General features: G+C 46.6%; 1 protein-coding gene across 14 annotated transcripts in view; it reads left to right on the forward strand.

The window, feature by feature from the left end:
- Positions 1-24,984, forward strand: part of KIF1B (kinesin family member 1B) — a 1,289,105-nt gene that overhangs the window by 1,238,094 nt on the left and 26,027 nt on the right. The window lies entirely within an intron of this gene.

The following is a 24,984-nucleotide window of genomic DNA, read 5'->3' on the forward strand; positions in this document are numbered from 1 at the left end:
AACATTGGTGCAATGTGAGAGTGAGCAGTAGGCCCTCTCGGTCAATCCACCAAACACAAATTTGTTTCCGGACTAGTTGGTCCTGAGGACGCAAGCCTTCTTCCTTCCAACAGGAGTGACTCCTTTTCACACTGGATAAACCATCATCCTCCGCCTCATCCCTATAAGAAGGTTCCTAGAAGAGCTAACAGGTTTTACATTTATCAGACCAAACCCCATCTGGAGGATCATTAGCTTTTAATTGGTTTAATTGGAGTGAAAAATGGCAAAGTAGTGCAGAAATGAACCATCTCTCATTGTATCGTGCTCTGTGTCCAAATCTGCTATGCATTGGCCATGAAGCAGCCCTCAGAAGGCTTACAGGCTCGCAGGCTCATTCCATCCAAGCCAAAACTGCTATGGCTGCATTGGCACACAGAGTGTCTGTTCTCGATATTTGTCAGGGTGCCATATGGGAGTTGCTTTATCATTAACAGTGGCACTTTTTTGCTCAATCTTGCAGGACTTTTTTGGTCTGAATGAGTTCAATAGATACCAAAGCAGTACCCTGAAGGTTACTGATTTGGTAACTATTTAAAAGTTGGGGAATCTATGTTAAGAGATATTTATCAGATGAACAAGTTACTTACCTTTGGTAATGCACTTTCTGGTGGACACTCAATCTAACCACAGTTTCTTCACCCACTCTCCCATCCTCCTGGACTCCTATCTAGCCACAGTTTCCTCACCCACCCTCCCATCCTCCTGGACTCCTTTCTCTATCTAAAAAGGTCCCAAGTACAAAAATCGGCACACTAGTCACAACCAGTCTCTTAATTGGCTGTTCGTCTGGGAGTGTGGACAGCCTAGAAAGCAACTGATGTTGGAGCTCATGGGTGGCCCTTATATGTGGCTCCGCATGTCACTCCCAGAGCAAAACAACATCAGCACAAAGCTGTATGACACCACCTTCTAGCTTGCAGGGGTACTGCTAAAGATTTTTGTATTCAGTCTGATGCCTGTGGAATATTCAAAAGGTGAGGAATATGTTGTTAGATATGGTATCCACCAGAAAGATCATTACCAAAGGTAAGTAATCTGTTTGTTACTGCTTTTACTTGATCCATCAACTTGCTCTGGGGCACTCTCTCGATCCTTCACCACCAAAACTTTTCTCAACTTTGACAGTGACTAGGTCAAATGTCTCCTCTAGAGGTTTCATGGTTTAAACTCTGCTATAAACACCACAAGCACCTGTCTTTGTTAGATAAGTTTGTTGTAATTGGCCAGGCACCGACAAGATTTTTTAAATCAGATTTGAATCATCCAATATATCTTTCCAATAATACCTTTATTTTCTTCAACAAACACGAAGACAGCCAATGCGTTTCGTTCACCATCTGTGAACTTCCTCAGAGCATAACAAATCTCTCAGCAATGTCATACACTGTAATCACCACGTATGCCAGACCTCACAATCAAACATATTCCAGCATAATATGCCATTTATGCGCCATATAGTAACTCCTGATCACACCATGATAAGCGGCTCACATAGCTATCACAAACACTTAGCAGGACGCCATGGTAAAAGACTTTGTCAGATACTCAAGACTTTTGCATATGGTGTTTTGGAAGCCATGAACTGCGACTCGTGTTTTCTGATGCTCACAAAAGCCATTAGAGGGAGCTTCAGTCAAATTTATTCCTGGCTAGTGCCCCGAGGAACATACCAAAGTTATTCCCCTTCTACAGTTAAGGCTTCCACAAGAGGCCTACCATCAGGACATATCTTACATCGTTTGGGCAGCTGTCGAGCACTCTTGGCCAACCCCATGTCTTTTGATGGCTAAAGACCTTTGGTGAGAAGAATGATCTAATGGATTCTTCTTACCACAGATTCCTCACTTTTAAATAATTCTCATGAGTCAGACTGGATCTGAATAATTTTCCACATAGCCCCACCGTGGAGGTGGGTGGCATCGTGCAGCTCCACATTGACCACTCTCCACCTCGGAAGAAACAGCTGGAGCCTCATACAAATGCTGACGTCAGTTCCTTCATACATGGATCAGAAGCTAGCTCCTAACTTTGTTTTCACCAATTGACAACTTTTTGTAACAAATCTCTTTCATCTATGCAAGGGAACATGTAATCTTGCAGGAACAAACAGATGTATGTGACACATCCGCACTCGGTATGTCTGTGGTGTTAGGATTTGGGTCATTGACTCCAAGTTGTGCGAGGAGTGTTCCCTTATGCAACCTGAAGGCTATTTGAGATCTCAAAGCCAAGCTGTTCCTCACCGAATACAGGAGGAAGTCATGTGAGTCCTGACCCTGCTCAGAGCGCAAACTTATTCCTGCTCTCAGGGCCTCCCCAGCAATTGGTCTTCATTGGAGTCGAAATTTTCTGGTAAATCTAAATCCCAAAAGAGGCAGAAGAGTTCCAAGTGGACTTTGCCTCAGCCTTTCCACTCTCCTTCTGAGAAGTTGCAAAGATGTCAAGGTAGCCTCAGTCTCGCTCCTGGTCCAACCTCCGTGGACCAAATTCTGCAACTGATCTAATGCACCCCAAATTTCAGATTTCATCAGCAATGCCATAATAGGTTGAGGCATTGAAGAAAACCTTGTTGAAAGTCTTTGGCACCCTGCCGGCTCCCTATGGTGTGTCTTCAGCCATTCACCACCTGCTGGCCTGTCCTCTGTGCTGCCTAAACCCATTGTGGGTTTGAGTCACTTTCCTGAGCCAACTCCACGCCCAGCACCCCCAAGCTTGTTCTGCCACTCACACCACAGGAGGACACCAATCCTACTGTCCTGTCCAATTCTGAACTAAATCTAGCTCAGATTTGTTGAATGTCACACCCTGAAATCATCCCAGCACCACTGATTCCTGTTCATTCCACTTCAGATAATACAACACCCTAGTAGCCTACTCCCAGACCTCCAGTATATTTTTTGGAATGTATTCTGACTAAAACCAGGGTGCCTTTGACACAATGGAGAACGTCTATCTGGACCTAGAGGAAGCCAGTGGACTGGATAATTCTTCTGACATGTGGCTGGGTTCTCCTCCCTTGTCCCTCAAGTGAAGAGCCAGCCTCAGTTACTGTGATCATCAGGCAGCTAAAGTCCTGGACTTAAAATTGCTGCCATTCAAAGTCAAAACAAATGTACTCACTGAAGTTCTACAGCCTGTTTAGACCTCATCTGAGCCCTTGCCGACTTTCACCAAAGCCGTGACTTATACTCCAATAGGTGTATGGGCCTAACCTTGATCCTGCCCACCTATAAATAGGCAGGTGACACGAACACAGACCTCTTCTTGGTGACCCTGCCCTTTTGAAGCAGCCAGAGAGCCACCATTGACTTGCACTGGGCACAGAGAGAAAGATTATCTCTCAACCCTATTGGTCTTTTTGTGTTTACCAGATCAACTTTCCCTGTTTAAGTAACCTGTTGTGGTGTGATTTCTCAAAGGTTTGATCCTTATGTTTCCTCCTTAACCCTTTGTGAACTTTAACTTGGTTCTTAGTTTCCTCACTTATTCCCTTTTTGAGCAACTGCGTCTCTTTAACCTGAACACATTCTCAATCGAATAACCTCAGCTTATTGCATGAATGAGCTTCAAGCCTTATGAGTCCAGTCAATTTGTTTTTGGACAAATTTGTGTTGAGGACCAGAGTGACATTTCTTCCGAGCGTTGTGACTCCATAGTACATTGGACAGTCCATCATTTTCCTGACGTTCTTTGCACCGACTCATCGTTGGAAAGAGCAAAAGAGATTGTTGCTTGGACTCTAAAAGCGCAGTCAACTTTTACATCAATTGTACCAAAGGACATTGGGTGGAAAGTAGTCTCTTTGTGGTGTTCTCAGATGCAAGAAAAGACAAGGCAGTATAAGGACTTTGCCCAGGTCGGTAGCCTTCTGCATTAAGATTTGCTATGCAGTGGCCAGGAAGCTGCCTCCAGAAGGATTAAGAGACCATCCTCCCATGGCCAAGACTGATAGCACTGCATTCATGAATATAGGAAAATGCCTCCTTGTTGCAGTTAAGACATTGTAAGTACAGTGTGGCCATATTAAGCATATGATCTGGGAGTTTGTCAAAACTAACTTATCAGCTCCATAATGGCTACACTGAATACTGGGAAGTTTGGTATCAAACTTCTCAGATTAATAAACCCACACTGATGCCAGTGCTGGATTTATAACAAAATGTACACAGAGGGTATCTTAGAGATGCCCCCTGTATTTTACCCAGTCCTTCAGTGCAGGACTGACTGGTCTGTGCCAGCCTGCCACTGAGAGATGAGTTTCTGACCCCCTGGGGTGAAAGTCTTTGTGCTCTCTGGGGCCAGAAACAAAGCCTGCACTGAGTGGAGGTGCTTCACTCCTCCCCCCTGCAGGAACTGTAACACCTGGCGGTGAGGCTCAAAGACTCAGGCCTGGTTTTACAATGCCCCCAGGGCACTCCAGCCAGTGGAGATGCCCCCACCCCCTGAAAGAGCTGCCACTTTTGGCAGCAAGTCCAGAGGGATAATGAGAAAAACGAGGAGGATTCACCCTTCCAGCCAGGTCCACCCCTAAGGTGACCAGAGCTGAAGTGACCCCCTCCTTGAGAAATCCTTTATCTTGCTTTGGAGGAGTAGGACCAATAGGGATAGGGATGTGCCCCCGTCCCCAGAGGGAGTGGGCACATGGAGGGTGTAGCCACCCTCTTGGACAGTAGCCATTGGCTACTGCCCTCTATCCCTAACACACCCCTAAATTTTGTATTTAGGGGCAACCCCGAACCCAGCTTTTTGACCTACAAAGAAGGACTGCCTAGCTGAAAAACCCAGCAGAGAAGAAGGAAGATGACAACTGCTTTGGCCCCAGCCCTACCGGCCTGTCTCCAACTTCAGAGAATCTGCACCAGCGACGCATCCTGCGGGCCCAGCAACCTCTGCTGACTCAGAGGACTGCCCTGCAACTACAAAGGATCAAGAACTCCCATGGGCAGCAGACCTATCCAACCAAGCAAGAAGAAACAATATTTAAAGGGACTCCCACCTCACTCCAGAACCATGAGTCCCCACCACTTTGCACCCAAAGCCCCTGGCCCAAGTCCGGAGAAACCAACGACCCAAAGAGGATCCCCAGGCAACTCTGACGACGTGTTTACCCTGGGCTAACCTCTCTGCACCCCCACGACGCCGCCTGCAGAGGGAATCCTGAGGACCCTGCTGACCGCGACTGCCTTGGACGAAGATATCCGATGCCTGGAGAAGCACTGCACCCGCAGCCCCCAGGCCTGTGAGAAACAGACCACCGGTGCAGCAGTGACCAGCAGGTGGCCCTCACCCTTGCCCAGTCGGTGGCTGGGCCGAAAAGCCCCTGTGCCCTGCCTGCAACATTTGAGTGACCCCCTGGTCCCTCCATGGAAACCTATTGAAAACCCGACGCCCTTTTTGCCCACTGCACCCGGCCACCTCTGTGCCGCTGAGGGTGTGTTTTGTGTGCCTACTTGGGGACTCCCCAACCCGCCCACCCTCCACCAGTTCTCTACTAAACCCCCCTGGTCTGCTCCCCGAGTACGAGGGTACTTACCGGAACCGGAGCACCCCTGTCTCCATAGGCACCCATGTTATTTGGGATCCTCTTTGACCTCTCCGCCTGACCGACCCTGTGTTGCTGTGCTGGGTGTTTGGGGTTGACTTGAACCCCCAAAGGTGGGCTACCTATACCCTGAGACTGAACTTGTAAGTGCTTTACTTACCACATTAACTTAACTGTACGTACCTCCCCCAGGAACTGTTGAATTTTGCACTGTGTCCACTTTTAAAATAGCTTATTGACATTTTATGTCAAATTGTGTACATTACTGTTTTGATTCAAAGTCCTATCTTTACCCATGCAAAGTACCTTACATCTAATGTACTTACCTGCAATTTGAATCTTGGGGTTCTAAAATAAATTAAGAAAATAATATTTTTCTATATAAAAACCTACTGGCCTGGAGGTAAATCATTAAGTGTGTGTTCTCATTTATTGCTTGTGTGTTTACAACAAATGCTTAACACTACCCTCTGATAAGCCTAACTGCTCGATCACACTACCACAAATAGAGCATTAGTATTATCTATTATTGCCTCTGTCATGCCTCTTGGGGAACCCCTGGACTCTGTGAACACTATATCTCACTTTGATATAGTATATACAGAGCCAGCTTCCTACATACGTCATGTCTTTTCCGGTGTTTAGCCCTCCTCAAGAGCACTGGTATACTACTGAAAACATACGAGGCTCCATGTTTTCCGCATGACTTCTGGACTACTTTTTCTTTTTCTTTCCTACGCAGTCCGATTTCGATGGGCAGTAGTCATGTGCTTTGCATGACATCGACCCTGTTACATGGATAATTGCACTTTTGTCGGTTATATGGATAATTGCAATTTTGCTGATAAGTTTGACTTCAAGCGAACTTCTTTCGTTTTGTGTCTCTCCTTCACGCTCATGGTGACCATCGGCTCACTTATGTGAAACTGTTTTACTTTTCGTTTTCAGTTTATGTGTCAAGAAAAGTCCAGTTATGAGTTTACAACACTAATAGCTCTAACTCAAACAAACGCGAGACCCATTGCATTGCAAATGATTGTTACACTTGGTAACACCGTCTAGGCATTTGTTTTTACCTTAGTAATACTAGTTTAACAGTCAAATATAACAATAAGTAACAGAAAGGTGACCACTCACTTTACTATATAGGTAAATGACAGACACCAAATCAAATTCAGCTGTACTTTGACCATTGTCAAAAGGTGCAAGGGGTTGTTATGCACCCTGAGTCTTACCGAATGCCTTTGCCATATCGTACACTGGAGTTTAGGCTCCATTCTCTTTTGGCTCTGACTCTGACCCTGTGCCAGAACAAGGGCACCCCCAGAATGTGGGTGATGATGATGGTGGTGAGACAGGTGGCTTTTTGTTCTCCCTTGCTACACCAATGATGCCTTCGACATGGATTTTCAAGAAGCCAATAGGTTTGACACCTATCCTGAGGTAAGGCTTCACTCGCCACTTGGGCCACTGGCAGAAAAAAGATCCTCTTTTGCAGTGGTGGCCCAGAAGGCTGCTGAGGTACTAGGTTTAAAGCTGCCTTCAAGTTGAGACTAAAACGAACCTCCTGACAGAGATTTTACAGCCTTAGCCAGCTACTTCCGAGCCCATGCTCCCTCTAAACCAGATCCTTACTGATACCTTGATGGCCACTTGGTCGAAGCGAAGCCCTTTTCCTTCCCACTCATGAACAGACAGATATCCAACCGTCACCGACCAGCTCCTGGTGAGTCTGATTTTCTAACCAAACATCCTACTTCAGGGAGCCAACCAGTGCAGCGTTATGTGCTCTCCCTCACCCCTCGAAAGAGGAGAGGAGATTCCTGTGGCCGGACCCCAAAGCAGCTTTAAGCTTTCACATTGATCATACCAAGGAACACTGTGTGAATTTTGTTGGGCTCTCTGTGGTGAAGAAAGGGAAGGCTGTACAAAAGAGGATCTTGTTGAGGTGGATTGTCCTCTGCATTAAGATCTGCTACACATTATCCAAGAAGCAGCCCTCAGATGGTTTGAGAGCCCCTTCCACCAAGGTTAAGGCTACTAGTGCGCTGGCTCAAGGAATATCTGACCCTCACATCTGCCAGGTTGTGACGCGGGTGTCAGTGCATATGCTTAGGAAGCACTAAGTACTATTGCCTTACCTTAATAGGCAGGTCCTTTGGGAAAGCCATTTTACTTGCTCAGTCCTGCAGGACTTATTTTTCTTAGTTCACTTCAAAGACACTGCAAATGGGTGGGTCCCTGCTTTAGTATCTAACCTAAAGTGAGTAGTATGCAGTTAGAAGTATCCACCAGAAGAACAGGTTACTTAACTTCGGTAATGCTCTTCCTTGTGGATACTCTGACTAACCACAGAGTCCTCACTGCCCTCTTGCTTCCCCATTCTGTTCAGAGGCCTCTTTTTAACATAAAAAAGGTCCCAAGTTAGTATTCAGTTAGGATTTAACACACTGGGACCAACATTGGTTCATGCTTCAAGTCTGATGATTTGGAAACTGAAAATGTATGAAACTGACATGAGCACTCAAGGGTGGCACATATATGCTGTTCTGCCTGGTCACTTCCGGGTTGGCATGGAACCAGCTTAGAGCAGCACTGTGCTAGCTTGCGGTGCAAGTTTCTAGATTCAGTATGGCGCCTGTGGAGTATTCTAACATGAGCAATCTGCAGTCAGGTAGAGTATCCAGCAAAAAGAGCGTTACCGAAGGTGAGTAACTTGTTGTTCAGGCTCGGCAGTACTCAATTTGTACCAGTATCTGTGCAGAAGGCAGTAGCAATAACGTATTTAAGACTGTGTGGTTTTGGAAGAGACTTTCCACACACTTTTTTCAGTGCATTTCCAGATGCTGCACTTCTACCACTGTTGTGCTTCCTTGCTACATGGGTTGTTCCTCTTTTAGCACTCTTTGAAACCCAGATGGTTTTCTGCAAGTTGTGCAGAGTATAAAAGGCAGCAGCAGGAAGCAGTACTCAAGAATTATGTGCAGCATGTAGGATGTCAAATTTAAGCTTCTTAAAGTCCAACGAACGCTGTGAGGTCTTCCGAAGTGGTGGAAATTCATTTTATACACTTCCCTTAGAGGTGGTGGTCTGTTTCTTAGAGAATGCCTGAGCCTCCAATCCAAAATGTTGCAGAGTCTTTTTCTGTGATGGCAGTACCTGTTAAAAGTATAAATAAAGGAGACTTGGAAAGGAAGATGCATCACAATACATTTCGTTCCTTGATTTTTCTTGTGATCTTTACTCCCTAACCCAACTATTTTTGTCTCAGATTTTTGCTTTAAGCAGGTTGACTGACTTCAGTAGGAGTTTTGTGCCTTTCTAATTTTTCCAGTGCTACCTTTATCTTCACTAAAGAATTACAAAATTGCCAATGGAGGTTTTTCCCTCCTAATGTGATCTTCTAAAGGAGGTACAACACTTTTCACATACAGGGAGTGCAGAATTATTAGGCAAATGAGTATTTTGACCACATCATCCTCTTTATGCATGTTGTCTTACTCCAAGCTGTATAGGCTCGAAAGCCTACTACCAATTAAGCATATTAGGTGATGTTCATCTCTGTAATGAGAAGGGGTGTGGTCTAATGACATCAACACCCTATATCAGGTGTGCATAATTATTAGGCAACTTCCTTTCCTTTGGCAAAATGGGTCAAAAGAAGGACTTGACAGGCTCAGAAAAGTCAAAAATAGTGAGATATCTTGCAGAGGGATGCAGCACTCTTAAAATTGCAAAGCTTCTGAAGCGTGATCATCGAACAATCAAGCGTTTCATTCAAAATAGTCAACAGGGTCGCAAGAAGCGTGTGGAAAAACCAAGGCGCAAAATAACTGCCCATGAACTGAGAAAAGTCAAGCGTGCAGCTGCCACGATGCCACTTGCCACCAGTTGGGCCATATTTCAGAGCTGCAACATCACTGGAGTGCCCAAAAGCACAAGGTGTGCAATACTCAGAGACATGGCCAAGGTAAGAAAGGCTGAAAGACGACCACCACTGAACAAGACACACAAGCTGAAACGTCAAGACTGGGCCAAGAAATATCTCAAGACTGATTTTTCTAAGGTTTTATGGACTGATGAAATGAGAGTGAGTCTTGATGGGCCAGATGGATGGGCCCGTGGCTGGATTGGTAAAGGGCAGAGAGCTCCAGTCCGACTCAGACGCCAGCAAGGTGGAGGTGGAGTACTGGTTTGGGCTGGTATCATCAAAGATGAGCTTGTGGGGCCTTTTCGGGTTGAGGATGGAGTCAAGCTCAACTCCCAGTCCTACTGCCAGTTCCTGGAAGACACCTTCTTCAAGCAGTGGTACAGGAAGAAGTCTGCATCCTTCAAGAAAAACATGATTTTCATGTAGGACAATGCTCCATCACACGTGTCCAAGTACTCCACAGCGTGGCTGGCAAGAAAGGGTACAAAAGAAGGAAATCTAATGACATGGCCTCCTTGTTCACCTGATCTGAACCCCATTGAGAACCTGTGGTCCATCATCAAATGTGAGATTTACAAAAAGGGAAAACAGTACACCTCTCTGAACAGTGTCTGGGAGGCTGTGGTTGCTGCTGCACGCAATGTTGATGGTGAACAGATCAAAACACTGACAGAATCCATGGATGGCAGGCTTTTGAGTGTCCTTGCAAAGAAAGGTGGCTATATTGGTCACTGATTTGTTTTTGTTTTGTTTTTGAATGTCAGAAATGTATATTTGTGAATGTTGAGATGTTATATTGGTTTCACTGGTAATAATAAATAATTGAAATGGGTATATATTTTTTTTTTGTTAAGTTGCCTAATAATTATGCACAGTAATAGTCACCTGCACACACAGATATCCCCCTAACATAGCTAAAACTAAAAACAAACTAAAAACTACTTCCAAAAATATTCAGCTTTGATATTAATGAGTTTTTTGGGTTCATTGAGAACATGGTTGTTGTTCAATAATAAAATTAATCCTCAAAAATACAACTTGCCTAATAATTCTGCACTCCCTGTATATTCTTCTGTGAAGGGTGGTACTGTGTCTACTGGATGGCATCACCCTTTAGTTGGGCAATCTCGAAGGGCACTCAGTAGACTTCCCAGATTCGGATTTTGACCCCTTCTAAAGCCCAAACATCGCACATGAAGTCTTCCTCAGAGGATCATTGAAATTTGAGAGATGATTCCAAGATTTCTGAGTCGGGTGCACCTCCCAATCCTAGAGTGATTTAGCCTGTTCATCCTTGTGGCCTTGTAAATTCTGCTGGTTCTGCATACTAGAGAGTGGAGGAAGACCCTTCTTTGGTGTCCGCATTGGTGGTAGCTCCCTCACTAAGGAATCTTCTTCAGTGTCATGTAGATTTACCAGTTGTTTCACCCAGGAGTGCACTAGTGGGTGAATCCCTCCTAACTACAGTTGGGAGAACAGTTGAGCCCTCTGAAACCTCTGGCTATCCTGGTCATGTACACCACCTCACTGGGAAAGGGATTCTGTCAGGTGACATGATAGCACAGGATCTTTGCTCCATGTCAGGGAAGCATTTGTGTAAGGAAATGCCTCTTTTTGTATGGTAACCCCCACGTTTTTGAACTGAAGCTGCTGGTTTTTCGACTCTTGGGAGGTCATTGAGTTCTGCTAACCAGATTCCCTAGGGATTGCAGCACTGGTTAAGCCACCCTGGGTGGGACACAAGTAAAACAAGACTCCCAGCCTGCCATTTGCAGGCTGGAAGAGCAGTTTTAACTGCTAGCCCAACGTTGCTATTTAAAGCAATGGCAATGCAAGACGTCCCCCAGGTATGTTTAAGACACACCTATGGAGGCCTGTTGAGTCCTAAAGTAGGGTGCAGCATATTCCATGGGCAGAACATGCAGTTTTACATGTTCTGATAGTAAAAATGCAGATCTGTTTTATGTGGGAATGCTTGGTTGCCCAATTGTTGAATGCAGATTTACACGCAGACCCCTCAGCTGTGCTAACTCTGGAACCTTACAACCAAAGTGAGTCATCCAAGTTATCTAACAACTCGTTATATTAAGCCCGACTTGATTCTTAGGTCAAAATTAATGTAACCAATTGCAATGTTTGCAAAGTTGCTACTTTGTTGCCTTTTGTCCCCTGTGCCCATACTGGTTGCACACAGGGTCCTAATGCCGAGACAGCTTCCTGCCCTCCTGGGAATACATGCTAACGACTCCCAGGAAAGCAAACAAAAGGGGCCTGATCTGGAAGGAAGTGTTACCTCCTTCTGCAGGAGGCCACACGGGTGTTGGCCCAAAAGGCGCACTTCAAAGGAAAAACTGCCTTTAAAGGGTAGATGGGTAACTGTAGGAGGCTGGCCTGGTTTGTATTGGGTACCTTGGGTACTTACACCTTATACCAGGTCCAGTTATCCCTTATTAGTGAAGTAGTAGTGTTCTAGCAGTTTAGGCTGATAGAGGTAGCTATAGCAGAGCAGCTTAGGCTGAACTAGGAGACGTGCAAAGCTCATGCAATACCACTTATAGTTATACAGTGCTTATACACAGGTAAAAACAATAGTCGGTGTTACCAAAAATAAAGGTATTTTGTTTGGGTGGCACAGTACCAAACATATCTTAGAGGCAATACTCCTTCTGGAGGTATTATATACAGTATATACACTAGTCACCAAAATAAGGTAAGGAATTAGACTGGATAGTGCAAACAATACGAAATACTATAAAAAGCAATGGGAGAAAATAGGTCTAGGGGCAACCCCACCCATATACTAAGAAAGTGGAATGCGAATCACAAATTCCCCCCTAGACAAATATAGTGTGTGCAGAATCGCTGGAAGAGTAAGAATACAGTAAAGGTAAATAAATTACCCCACCCCAGAGCCCAAAAAAGCAGGAGTAAAGTACTGCAGGTTTCTTTAGGACACTCTACACCTCATGATTGGAATATTGTAGTAACCGACCAAGTCTGCAAACAACAACTGCTGGATTCCTTGACCTGAAGACCTGCAAAAGAAGGAGACCAAGTCCAGAACTCTAAAGAGGTTCCAGGAAGGGCAGGAGCCCCTGCCAACCCAGAAGTCAAAAGAAGAGTCCCCGGTTGGACAAAGACTGCAGGAATGCACCCTAGGAAGATGCCTGTGGGTTCCTGCGTGATGCAGAAGATGTCCCACGAAGTGAAGATAGATGCAGATGTGATTTCGTGTTGGAAGTTGCTAACAAACCTTGGTTACGACAAATATGCGTTATGCATCAAAATGGTGCTAGCTGGACCCAGGAGGGAGCTGGGGGCCTTAACTCTGTGTGAGGAGGAAGAGGGGGCTCCCAGCACTTTAGACAGCCCTCAGGATGCCAAACAGCACCCCCGGAGTCCCAGGACTCAGGGACAATGGAGGTGCAAAACGCAGTTGGTGCAGCACAACAAAGGAAGGTCCCACACCACCGGATAACAACTAAGCGAGTTGAGCATCACAGGATGGAGTGCAGAGGACCTGAGCCAGGCTTTGCACGAAGGAATTTTGAAAATCGTGCACAGAGGCCTCAGGAGGTGAAGAAGACGCAGTACACAGGGGTATCGTCGCTCTAAGGGAAGGCAAGGTCTTATCTCCTCCAAATTGCGTCAGGAGGATCTCAGGACAGTCTGTCGATGGGGTCCACCCTCTGTGTCCTTAGAAGCACACTTGCTGCTGTGAGCGGAGTCCAAGGGTACCGGTCGTCGTCTTGGAAGGTGCATCCGTGAGCAGGGGAGTGACTGTCACCCCACGGGAGATTTCTTCGGTCCTTCTGGTGCAGGATGAAGACAGGGAGTCCCCAGAGCGTGCGCACCGTGGATACTGTTGCAGTTGCTGGCTGGAGCAGAAGTCGCAGAAGAAAAGTATCCCTTGTGGATACTTTGTTGCTATTACAGTGCTTCCTGGAGCAGGCAGTGGTTGATCCAAGGTCAGAAGATGAAGTAGTAGTTGCAGAGGATTCCTGAAGGAAACATGAAAGCAGAATCTGAAGAGAACCCACAGGAGAGACCCTAAATAGCCCTGAGAGGGGGATTGGCTACCTTATCAGGTAAGGGCCTATGCAGAGGGGATCTCTGACATCACCTGCTGGTACTGGCAACTCGGAGCCCTCCAGAGTGCCCCCACACCTTGCAAAGCAAGATGGCTGAAGTCTGGGAGACACTGGAGGAGCTCTGGGCACCACCCCTAGGATGGTGATGGACAGGGGAGTGGTCACTCCCCTATCCTTTGTCCAGTTTCGTGCCAGAGCAGGTGACAAGGGGTCCCTGAACCGGTGTAGACTAGCTTATGCAGGTAGGGCACCATCTGTGCCCTTCAAAGCATTTCCAGAGGCTGGGGGAGGCTACCGTAGTACTTAGAGAGTACTTGGAGAGTAGATGCTCTCAATGGAGGGCCATGAGTGGACTCTACACCTCGCAGTGCCAGAGTTGATTGTCTCCAAACTGGGATGCCCATCTGCGGGCCTCCTTGCCATGGCCCAGAACAAGATTGTCCTTAACTTTGTGCTATATGATCCATCTAATTAGTTCCCTAAGGGATACTTTTCAAGTTAAGATGGTCTCAGGTTGTGCTGTGCACTTTCCCGCTAATTCCATTTCTGCCGAAAGTCCTGCAGGAGGATCAAACACAGTTGAACGTAATCATCCTGGATTGGGGCAAGGAGATTGTGGTACGTCAATCTCTTGGTACTCCGCCAACCCTTCCTCTCTTGCAGCAGAATGGTCAGGTCATCCAACCCCGTCCCTAAACGCTGCATATGTTTAAAATGATTGTTGCCTACTAGAAACCTTTATTGCCCTCAGAAATGTAGCTGCCATCAACTTGACTGCCAGAAAACCTGCAACAAAATCCATGTATGTGGGTCACTGGAATAAATGTACGCAGTGGTGGGGGTTAAAAGGCTTGGGTCAATTTAGGTCACATCTTTCTGGCGCCCTTCTTTTTTATCCTTCTTTTTGAACAGCAGGGGCTGGCAGTGTCTACAGGCAAAGGTTAGTTGCCTGCCCCATTGACTTTTTATGTCTTCCTGAGCATCCATTGTTGTTTAGATTACCTTAAAAGGTTTGCCGTATTTGTTTCCTTGCACTCAATTCTTTGCTCCTTAGTGAGATTTGAAGCTTGTGTTGGGTTCTTGGTGACATCTACTTTTCAGCCAATGCACATTGTCCAGTTCAACTATTTACTTTGAAGGCTTGCTAGTTGCAGTAACGTCTGTACATTGTCTCAGAAAATTTCAAGCCTTCTCAGTTTGTCCGTCATTTACAGTTCACTCCCCAGACAAGATGGTGCTGTGTATCTGACCATCCTTTTTGCCCATGGTGGTTTCAGCCTTTCATGTGGCCCAATCTATCATTCTTCCAACTTTCTTTCCTCTCCATTATCCTACCAAGGATGAGGAGCCTAGACTGGGTCCCAAGCATGTGGTTTCATTCTACCTTAACTTAACTCAACAGGAAATAATGGGTGACCCAGCTGTTTGTGGGTTTTATCAGAGCCAAGAAAGACAAGGCTGTGACACAATGCACCATTTCATGTTCAGTCATCCTACATATTAAGATCTGATATGCCATTTTTCAGTAGGAACCTTCTGAAGGTATTTATACCCACTCCACTAGGGCTTCCACGGTTCTCGCCACAACGCTCTGGTGGCTGAAATCTGCCCAGAGGCCACATTTTGATCTTTACATATCTTTGCTAAAAATTACTGCCTTACAGCCCAGGCACACTGTGACGGATACTTTGCTAGGGCTGTGCTACATTACTTCCTTGGTTAATGTTCACTATTCATTTGCACCTCCTCTAGGGTATTGCTTTGGGACTCATTCTTATGGTAAGGAATCTACAGGAAGATGTGTCCGCCAGAGGTCAAAGTTACTCACTTCCACTAACGATATTTCTAGTGAAAACATAATGTTACTTCAGATTCTTGAACACCCTCCTTCCTCCACTGTTGAGTTGTTGCCACATATAATAAGATCCCAAGGTATGCAAAAAAAAATGTGTGCTCTTATTGTTGCCATCATTGATGTTCCTTCAGTTTTTTCCTCATGCCTTTCTAAGACATTGTAGGAAAGTAGCCTCTTTCTAGCATGGTTACCCCCACTTTTGGCCTGTTTCTGAGTGTGTGCCAGTGTGTTTTTACTGTTTCACTGGGATCCTGCTAGCCAGGACCCCAGTGCTCATAAATAAAAACCTATATGTCAGTATGTTTTGCCTGCCTCACTGGGATCCTGCCAGCCAGGACCCCAGTGCTCATAGTTTGAGGCCTAATGTGTATGCCTGTGTAGTGCCTAACTGCGTCACTGAGGCTCTGCTAATCAGAACCTCAGTGCTTATGCTCTCTCTGCTTTTAAATTTGTCACTGTAGGCCAGTGACTACATTTACCAATTTCATTTGGCATACTGGACCCCCCCCTTATAAGCCCCTAGTATATGGTACCTAGGTACCCAGGGCATTGGGGTTCCAGGAGATCCATGTGGGCTGCAGCATTTCTTTTGCTCAGACAAACCCTTACACAGGACTGCCACTGCAGCCTGCATGAAATAGTGCACACACTACTTCACAGCCATTTTCACTGCACTTACGTAACTTATACGCCACCTATATGTCTAAACTCTACTTGCTGAAGGTTAGGTTCAAAGTTACTAAGTGTGAGGGCACCCTTGCACTAGCAAAGGTGCCCCCACATAGTTCAGGGCTATTTCCCCGGACTTTGTGAGTGCGGGGACGCCATTACACGCGTGCACTACATATAGGTCTATACCTCTATGTAGCTTCACAATGGTATCTCCGAATCTGGCCATGTAACCTGTCTAAGATCGTGGAACTGTCCCCCTATTCCAAATGTGGTATTGGAGAGCCAATTACATGCATCCTGGGGCTCCACCATGGACCACCAGTACTGCCAAACCTGCTCTCTGATGCTTGCACTACAGCTGCTGCCACCTCACAGACAGGGTTCTGCCCCCCTGGGGTCTGGGCAGCCCAGTCCCAGGAAGGCAGAACAAAGTATTTCCTCAGAGCAGGGTGTTACACCCTCTCCCTTTGGAAATAGGTGTTACAGGCTGGGGAGGGGTAGCCTCCCCCAGCCTCTGGAAATGCTTTGAAGGGCACAGATGGTGCCCTCCTTGCATAAACCAGTCTACACCAGTTCAGGGACCCCTCCTCACCTGCTCTGGCGGGAAACTCCATCACCACCCCAGGGGTGGTGCCCAGAGCTCCTCCAGTGTGTCCCAGACTTCAGCCATCTTGCTTTGCAAGGTGTGGGGGCACTCCAGAGGCCTCTGAGTGGCCAGTGCCAGCAGGTGACGTCAGAGACCCCTCCTGTTAGGTCCATAGCTGATAAGGTAGCCAATCTCCCTCTTAGGGCTATTTAGGATCTCTCCTGTGGGTTCTCTTCAGAGTCTGCTTGCAAGTTTCCTTCAGGAACCCTCTGCAACGACTTCAGAGACTTCTAACCTCGGATCAACCGCAGCCTGCTCCAAGAAACGCTGTAACTGCAACAAAGTGTCTACAAGAGACACTTTTCTTCAGCAACCTCAGCTCCAAATCAGCTACTGCAACAGTTTCCACGGTGTGCACGCTCTGGGGACTCCCTGTCTTCATTCTGCAGCAGAAGGACCGAAGAAATCTCCCATGGAGTGACAGAGTCACTCCCCTGCTCCAAGCAGGCACTTTCCAAGGCGACGACGGGTACCCTGGGACTCCTCTCATGGCGGCGAGCGTGCTCCTAACGACACAGAGGGTGGACATCATCGACATAGACTGTCCTGAGGTCCTGCTGACGCAGTTTGGAGGTGGTAAGACCTTGCCTTCCCCGAGAACGACGGTACCCTTGTGTTTTGTGTCTTCTTCGCCTCCTGAGACCTCTGTGCACTCTTTGCGAAATTCCTTTGTGCAGAGCCTGGCCCAGGTCCCCAGCACTCCACCCTGCGACACTCATCTCGCTGAGTTGTTCTCCGGCGGCGTGGGACCGTCTTGTGTTGTGCTGCATCAACCACGTTTTGCACCTCCTTTGAACCCAGATCCTGCGGCTTCTGGGGGTGCTGGCTGCCATCCTGGGAACTCTCCAAAGTGCTGAGAGCCCCTTCTTCCGCCTCACACAGAGTTGAGACCCCGAGGTCCCTCCTGGGTCCATCCAGCGCCATTTTGATGAAAACTTCACTTTTACCGTAGCCAAGGCTTGTTTGCGCCTTCCAACATGAAATCTCATCTGCAACGATTTTCACACCGTGTGACATCTTTTGCATCACACAGGAACCCGCTGGCATCTTCCTAGGGTGCATTTCTGCAGTCTTCAACTAACCGGGAACTCTTCTTTTGCTCCCTCTTCTGGGTTGGCAGGGGCTCCTGTCCGTCCTGGAACTTCTTTCGACTTCTGGACTTGGTCCCCTTCCTTTGCAGGTCTTCAGTTACAATAATCCAGCAGTTGTTCTTTGCAGACTTGGTTGGCTGCTGCAAAATCCCCAAAACGAGGTGTAGTGTGTCCTAAGGAAACTTGCAGTACTTTACTCCTGCTTTTCTGGGCTCTGGGGTGGGGTCATTTACTTACCTTTACTGTATTCTTACTCTCCCAGCGATTCTGCACACACTACACTTGTCTAGGGGGGAATTTGTTATTCAGATTCCACTTTTTTAGAATATGGTTTGTGTTGCCCCTAGAACTATTTTCTCCCATTGCATTCTATAGGATTTCCTATTGTTTCATTGTTCTATGACTATTTACTTGTCTAATTTTGGTGTCTAGTGTATATATTGTGTATAATACTTACCTCCAGAAGAGTATTGTCTCTAAGATATTTTAGGTACTGTGTCACCCAAATAAATACCTTTATTTTTGGTAACACTGAGTATTGTCTTTACTTGTGTATAAGTGCTGTGTAAATATAAGTGGTATTGCATGAGCTTTGCATGTCTCCTAGTTCAGCCTAAGCTGCTCTGCTTTAGCTACCTCTATCAGCCCAAGCTGCTAGAACACTACTACTTTCACTAACAAGGGATAACTGGACCTGGTGTAAGGTGTAAGGACCCAAGGTACCCACTACAAACCAGGCCAGCCTCCTACAGACGTGTGAGGATCTGACAACATTGTGCAGGATGATGCATTATATACACTAGTGGCCTCATGTCTGACAGGTGGAGTTGGAGCTACAACCTGGGGCCACTTGGCAACACTAGAGAGCTAGTGCTGGTCACACGTTTCTGGAACAGCCTGGCTGAAGTTTATGGAATATGCTTAAGTTGAGGACTATGCAGGAACTTTTATGTGTTCACAAAAATATTGTTACCTTAAATAACTTTTCCCTTTTGACACACATTCACGGACTTTCAACATACAACAACACAAACACTCTTGCATGCTTGACTTAATCCCTGCCTTCAGGCCACTGTTGTTTTAACATAATAGTAAACACTTCCATAGGCAAATCAATAGTGTTTATATAGTAGCACATTGCTGAGTACTCCACTTCTCTTTGGTCTGTCTGTCTCTTCAGGTTGAATTTTCACTCAAAAATAAATGTGTAGCCACGCTGTTGTGAGCCTTGCTTCCCAGATTGGATACTGAGCCCTATTCTTATGTGTTAGGACTCAGGGAGCAATCGGAGGGGTCACTGGTCCCTGAGGAAGTCCAGCCTTATGAACAAGAGATGGACTGGTATGAGGAACTGGGTGAAGATAGTGGCCTGGATATGTCCTCAGATTCTGGCACGCTTTCTCCCCCTACTATGACTATGGAGGGGGTAGCATCTTTTGTGAGGTGGTGCAGAGGGCAGCGGACGTCCTCTAACTCCATTTGCCCTCAGTGGTAGTGAAGAACAATGTCTTGACGGAGGTGCTTCAGCGGGGAGTCTCCCCATCTAAACTGGTTCTCCCATTTAATGAGGCCTTCACAGATGTCCTTTTTGGGAACCTGGTCCAACCCCAACACAGGGCCTCTTTAAGAATTGCAGAGGTCTGGCCATGTCTTTGGGCCTCTCTATGGCCCCCCATCAACCCCAATCTGCCTTTTGTGTCCACAGAAACAGTTTTAAACCACTTCTCTACCCTCCCAGCCACCATGACCCATAGGTTTCCAAGCCTTTCTGTGGACACGGCTCCCATAAACCACAAGGGACAGGTAACCAGTGGTTTGGCCAGTTCATAGTGGTAGCCGCACCCAGTGTGCACCCTTTGAGTCTCTGCACAATTGCTCTATTTGATTATTGACCAGCAAGACTGCCTTTCTTGTGGCCTTAGCATCAGCCAGCAGGGTAAACGAGTTGCAGGTACTCTCTGCACACCCTCCCTACACCACCTCTTATCCGGACAAGCTGGTACTCCGAACACATGCTTCGTTTTTATCAAAGGTTATGACTCATTTCCATGTAGGCCAGACCATCACCCAGCCTACCCTCTTTGCTCCACCTCACACCTCCAAAGAAGAGTAGAGACTCTACTGTTTGGGCACAAAAAGAGCGTTGTCATTTTACCTTGATTGCACAAAAGAGTTCCTGGTGGACTATCATCTCTTCTTTGGGTACAAAGGGGCCTAGCAAGGGAAGGCTGTGCAGAAACAGACCATCTCAAAATGCATAGTACTCTGCATCAAGATCTGCTACACTTTGGCCAATAAGCAACCCCAAGAAGGCTTGCATGTGCTCATTCCATCAGAGCCAAGACTGCGACTACTGCATTAGTCCGGAGAGTCCCTGTTCTCAACATCTGTCAGACAGCAACATGGGCATCTCTGCACACATTTACCAAGCACTACTGCCTGCACTGTCAGGTCTGTTTGACAGTCACTCCACCAGTTAGGTCCTGCAAGACTTTCTGGTTTAAATCAAACCCACCTCTGTGGAGGCGTTGCTTGGGTATCTATTCTAGGGTAAGGAATCTGCTGCTAGAAACGTCTATCAGATGGACAAGTTACTTATCTTCAGTGACGCCTTATCTGGGACAGACTCAATCTAGCCGCAGATTCCTTTACGATCCTCCCGTCCACAAACTGATTACTGTGTGGGGGTTACCCTTATAAGGTCCTCAGTTTTTCACACAGTCAGTCTTCATTGTGACACCATGCTTCTGATGTGGAAAGGTGTGAAAATAATGGATGTCCATATGCCAGGGTGGTGCCTTTATACGTACTGCACACCCCATTTCCGGCACGGATGCAGAGCCGAATGGCGCCACCTACCGGCACAGATGGGTACTGCTAAAAAACGTCCGGATCCAGTCTTACATATGCTGAATATTCTAAGGTACGAAATCTGCGGCTAGGTAGAGTCTCCACCAGATTAAGCATTATCAAAGGTAAGTAGCTTGTTCTTTGCAGATCCACAAACTACAGTGCATCTACTCCCAGTAGCCTTCAATGTGTGACAGCTGAACACTTTTTCTTGAAATATTCTGAGTGACAGAGAAAGGCATATAGTATAGTTCTTGCAGCACCATAAAAAGGTAGATTCTCTCCATGGGATGCCCCCTTAGCAGGGAATTGGGTCTGTTCAAAATGCTTCCCCAACAACTTTCACTAGGAAAGTGAAAAAATGCAAGCAGCTAGAGATGCCACAGTTGAACTTTACCATTGCTGTGTTATGTAAATTTAAATTTCTGAAGGAGCATCTCTCTTCGCAAGTAAACAGAGAAATGCCAAAGCAGTCATCTGATCAATCTAAAACTAAAATGATGCAGAAATCTACCTCCTCTGAGTTGTTGCCTTCTTTGCCACCTAAATCTTTTTCAATTGTGGAGGTAACGTTGACACCTAAGAAAATGAAACTATCATCTAGCATTGCCCTTGCTGACATCAGAAGAATCGTGTTTCTGATGGATACTTCTCAATGCAGATTCCCCACCTTGTGAGTATCTCCATGAGCGAGACTGGGTCCGGATATTTTTCTCATCATATAGTTAGAGGTTGGATTGGGCAGCTCAACATCGACTCTGTCCCATCTTGGAAATCACACCAGAACCACATATTTTGGCGACCCCTGCGCACCCATGTCAGTACCTTTCTTTTGGCACCTTCTGGGGCTGATCTGTAGTTTGCTTCCTTGTTTTTCTGTTCTTGACAGAACTTAATCACAGTGTAAAAGTGACAAGTCTCCCTCTAAAACTACAGGTTTTAAACCCTGCAAGGACTGCCATAAGCAGATCTTGGTGACAGACACCTATCAGGTATGTGCCGGTGTTTGGGCTTCTCACATGATTCAAATACATGTGGTGACTGTGGCAGGATGGTGTTTGGAGGCCATCTGAAACCACAAGTCCAAGCTCTATGTCCCTGAATACAGTCAGAAAATGTGTAATCGCTAGTCTTGCTCGAAGTCAAGGACATGGATGCGTTCTCCCTTCTGAGGTTGTTGTCGGTAACCATCCTCTTCCCAGTACCAATTCATCAGGTAAGTTGAAGTCCAAGAAAAAATACAAAAAGAATACAGCAATTCTCCTTCTTCCTGGCTGTCTTGTCAAGAGAAGTTGCGCTGATGACAGGGTGCCTCCCAGTCTATGTCCTAATCCCAAACCACAGAGCCAATCCCTCAGCTGTGCGCTCCCTGTTACTTCCCTGCCAGTAGCTGTTGAATGTCTAAGTTGTCGTTTTTAACCTGTAACGTCCAGGGTATGGGTACAGCCAAGAAGCATCATTCCATTAATCAATATATCAAAAGGCTGGGGATCCATGTTGCATTCCTGCAAGAAACCCACATAGCGAAGGGGGAGGACCTCAAGCTTCAAAAGCGTTGAAGGGGCAGATACTTTTGGGATATCAGAGGGAGTCACTTATATGGGTACAGCCATCAGTCCCCTTCAGAAGTGTGGCTCTTGAGAGGGAGGTTTGTTATTTGTTTGTGGAAGTCCAACTGGATGGTGTGGCTGTATTGTTGGGGAGGGTATACTTGCCCAGTGTTGCGCAACCGCATTTTCTGGCCCATTTGTTGTTACTATTGACCAGATGGTCACATTTGCCCTGAATAACAGGAGAGGATTTTAATTGTGTTCTTGATCCTGCGTTAGCTAGATCAAACCCCCCCACTTCCTTGCTCTGCGACCACATGTGTTGCATCCTGTCTGTCACAGTGACTCACTCACTGGTCCTTACTTGATAGCTGTTGAGCACTTTAGCCTGCAGACCAGGAATATTCCTATTACTGCCCACCATACGACCTTCATATCTGCCTTGACCGTTTCCTCTGCCTCTCCACAATACAACTCAAAGTCTTGGGGGTGGAATATCTGGGGAAAACCCATTTATACTATTATCCCACTATTATTACATGTTGAGTGGGGGGAGCCTACTCTGCCAGTGCCCACCTGGCGCTTACAGCACACGACCCTTTGTTCCGCAAAATGACTCAAAATCTGTAGCGAATTATATAACGGAAAATAGTGGGACAGCCACCACAAGACTACTGGATTGGGAGGCTGTAAAAACAGTGGTTGTGGGCCGCTCTATACACGCAGTGATTGTGACAAGAAGTGTACTCAGCCAGGATCTTACCCAGGTGGGCGCCGCAACAAGAAAAGGGTGATAAACCGGGTTGCCTTTTGACGTGGCTCCTAAAACACACATCTGATGTGGAGCTGGTGACTGTCATTCAACTCTTCCCTACATCAGTTGCCACTGCCCAAGGTGCAACACATGATGTTTTTTGTGCTCATTACCAGGGCCTATACAACCCTGTACTGGTACACCAGCAGTCCACTATATGAGATTTTCTCACTGCTGCTATGTTGCCAGTAATTTCCCAAAGGGAGCGAGAGGATCTCAATAACCCTATTGCTGAGGACCTTCTGGTTTTGCTCCGAAAAGACCCACTTGAGGTCACCTCTTACAGGCCACTGTCTCTCATGGGTAGTGATTACAATATTTTAAGCAAGATCCTTGGGGCGCGACTGATGGGACATATCCTGGTGTTCATCCACCTTAAACAAAATGAATTCGTACCAGACAGATCCACAACTCCTAATATCCATAGAATACACAGACTGCTGGCGGGGGCTCAGCAACATTGGCCTTTCTAAGCCTGCCTGGTCTTAGACCTTGAGAAAGCATTTGACACCCTGTACTAGGGATACACGTTCGCAGTTTTACAAAAGCTGGGTGTTGACAGCAGGTTACTGCAGCTCATTAGACTTCTCTATGGGGCGTCCTTGGTGAGAGTAAGGAGAGGCCTGTTCATTTCTGCCCCTCTGCCAATCAGAAGGGGCACACATTAGAGCTTTCCTTTCTCTCAGTTGCTCTTCACGTTGGTGGTGAAGTCTTTTGCACAGCGACTTTGTCAATCAGGACAAGCCCTGGGGCATTTCCATCGGATTTGTGACGCATGGCGTCTCCCTGTATGCAGACAATGTCCTTGTGTACATCAGGGATATCCATAATGGCATAGATGATATTGCACATATACTAGTTGTCTTTAAAGCTACCTCAGGGTTGGGAGTAAAAAGGCCTGCCTGTTTCCACTTCATCCGATCTCCCCCCGACAACAAATAGGGGTTGGTGCACTCAATATTAAGTGGGTACTGCATACTTTTAAATACCTGGGCATTAACATTTATCACAAGACCCAGGATCTACTAGATGATGACATCACAAAGACTATTTCTTCTCCACGACCTCAGATTCCTTTAAAAAATGGCATGTTGCCAAGACTCTTATATTAGTTCATCAATCTACAGATGCCTGTCCCTCGTAGCACATTTCAGACGCTGGATACAATGGTGGGCGGCACTTAACAGAGATGTGCCGAGGTCGGAGACAAGAGTGTTGAGGCTTGTGCAGGAACTGATTCTCCCCGGCTTGGCACTGCCCATACCCTCGAGCATTCTTATTCGGGTGGTACATGAATACCATCGTAGGACTCCGAGAGTCGTGCCAGGTTTGCCACTGTGTGCCTCATAGATCCCCCTCCGTTCTATTCATTCCTTCCAAACAGGCGTAGGTCGAGAGAGAGTGGCACTCTGGGAATCAGTGTGGCTGGATGCACTGGTTGACTTGTTCCAGGATGGGTTCCTGATCCCCTTTCACCTTCTGACTGAGCTAGCAGGTCTTCTGGTGGGTCAAGCCTTGGTGCATAGGCAACTCGTCATGGGGAAATTGGAGCGACTGTCGTGCATTACTGACACAGCGCCGGAGATGCCTCCCCTCCCCCCAGACCCAGGCACTCTACATCATGGGCAGAGATTGATCATGGGCAGAGATTGATTACTTGGGTTACAAAGGCATCTCTTGTAAAATTCAAGATCCGGTAGGAGCCCTTCGACAAACCTGGGTGCAGGAAATAGGCTATGTGTTGATCGAAAAGGATTAAGACAGCGCATTGATGTACCAGAGGAAGGTATCAAGCTATGCTAGTTTTCTATTTGGACAGTACAACATATTACACAGAGCCTACTTAGCACTGGCCAAAATACATACGGTATACCCAACCGCATCTCCAGAATACCCTCGC

The sequence above is a fragment of the Pleurodeles waltl genome, chromosome 6, assembly GCF_031143425.1.
Source record: "Pleurodeles waltl isolate 20211129_DDA chromosome 6, aPleWal1.hap1.20221129, whole genome shotgun sequence".
In the NCBI taxonomy this organism is placed as follows: domain Eukaryota; kingdom Metazoa; phylum Chordata; class Amphibia; order Caudata; family Salamandridae; genus Pleurodeles; species Pleurodeles waltl.